Below are 1,634 nucleotides of genomic sequence, written 5' to 3'. Positions count from 1 at the left end.
GTGTGACCCGGTGCTTCGAGCTGAGTGTGATCGAGGTCGGAGTCGCATTTCAGGACAGATGGAAAGCAGGTGTTCGGGCGACAGGGAGAACATACAAAAAAGAAAGCTTACATGAAAAAAAAGCTGGAGATTTACATAACGCAGCTGAAAGGAAAGACCCACTGAGTGAAAGAATATCTTGAAAGTCCTCTTTAATCTCCATTTTCCTTACCCTCAGTTGTTTATTTTAAAAACTTTACTATTGAATTTTATTACTACTAACTTTTTCTTTGAGATCTGACGAGGTGAAACTTCAAATCGAAATGCTTGTCTCTGAGTGTAGATTTTAATCTTTTTTTTTTTTAATAAAAAAGAATGAGAAGTATATATATATTTTGTTGAAGTTGTGAGGTCGGCTTAAAATATCAGGGTTAGCAAGTTAGAAGAGAAAATTAATAAATGAAAAATAGACGAGGTCGGACTAACATTTTCAGGTCGGATAGGACATGAGGTCAGAGGATACACTATTCACAGCATCCAACTCGTTGCAGAGCAACGCCCCTCAAGTATCAGAGGGGCCTGGAGATAATAGGAAATAATCAAATATCCAGGCAAGGTGGATAAGCTCGGACGGGTGGATGCCGTCCAGCTCAAAGACAAGGTGAGATGAGATACCCAGGTCAGCATGGTTCGGCATTAGTCCGTTTTGATTGGTCGAGAGAACGACTGATTCAAGCACCACTAGTAAGACCGTCAATGGTTTCGCTGGTCAAGAGTAGCAGAACAAGAAAGGAGCTCGGGCAAATCCAACGACCACCGCACAAAATTACTCGCTGAGGTCGGATCCGTGCTCGAGCTTAGATCTGTGATCGAGGTCGGAGCCGCGGGGGAGATCGGACTCACATTTCAGCAAATAAAAATGATCTGTCGCGTCCAGTTGCTGCTCTCTGCTGGGGATCGCGTAATGGTCGGAGGTCGGAGCCGTGTTTAGCAAAGCATAAAAAGAACTTGGCAAATCCGACCGCCACAGCGATAGACCGCTCGTTGAGGTCGGACCGTGCTCGAGCTGAGATGTGATCGAGGTCGGAAGCCGTGTTTGTGATCGGGATTCTCGGGCCCACATTTCAGGTTAGATAAAAATAATTGTCTAGTACCTGGAGCTCGGCTCCACTATCGCTACGGGAAGGAAGGCCACCACTTGAAAGTCAATGCAAAAACAGAGTAAAACTTTGAACGCCACCAATCTATCAGCTGAGGGAATACCCTTCCTGCAATCTCTAATGATTCCAAAAATTGGAACACCCAAATGGCTCAAATCCAAAGACCCAAAAGCATTATTGATTTTCTAGGAGAAGAAATAATCAGAATCATAACACCAGTATCAATCTGCATGTTTCATTTGTGGTGATTCTGGTCTCAATTCTCAACACGGACTCCTCGTCGGCATCAACAACAATAAACACCATAGCTACCAATGGCTTACACTGAGACAACCTCGGACTCCTTCTGGGATAAGCTCGGAGGTACCCTTTTGAACTCTCTTGTGTTTGTGGCTGTTGTCACTGTTGTTACTTTCCTTCTGGTGCTTCTTTTTTACCTTAGATGCACTCAGCTCTTGAAAAATATACATGGGTTTCTTCAATGGGCTAGGGCCT

This window comes from Manihot esculenta, chromosome 12, assembly GCF_001659605.2.
Source record: "Manihot esculenta cultivar AM560-2 chromosome 12, M.esculenta_v8, whole genome shotgun sequence".
In the NCBI taxonomy this organism is placed as follows: domain Eukaryota; kingdom Viridiplantae; phylum Streptophyta; class Magnoliopsida; order Malpighiales; family Euphorbiaceae; genus Manihot; species Manihot esculenta.
Note: the sequence above shows the minus strand (reverse complement) of the source record.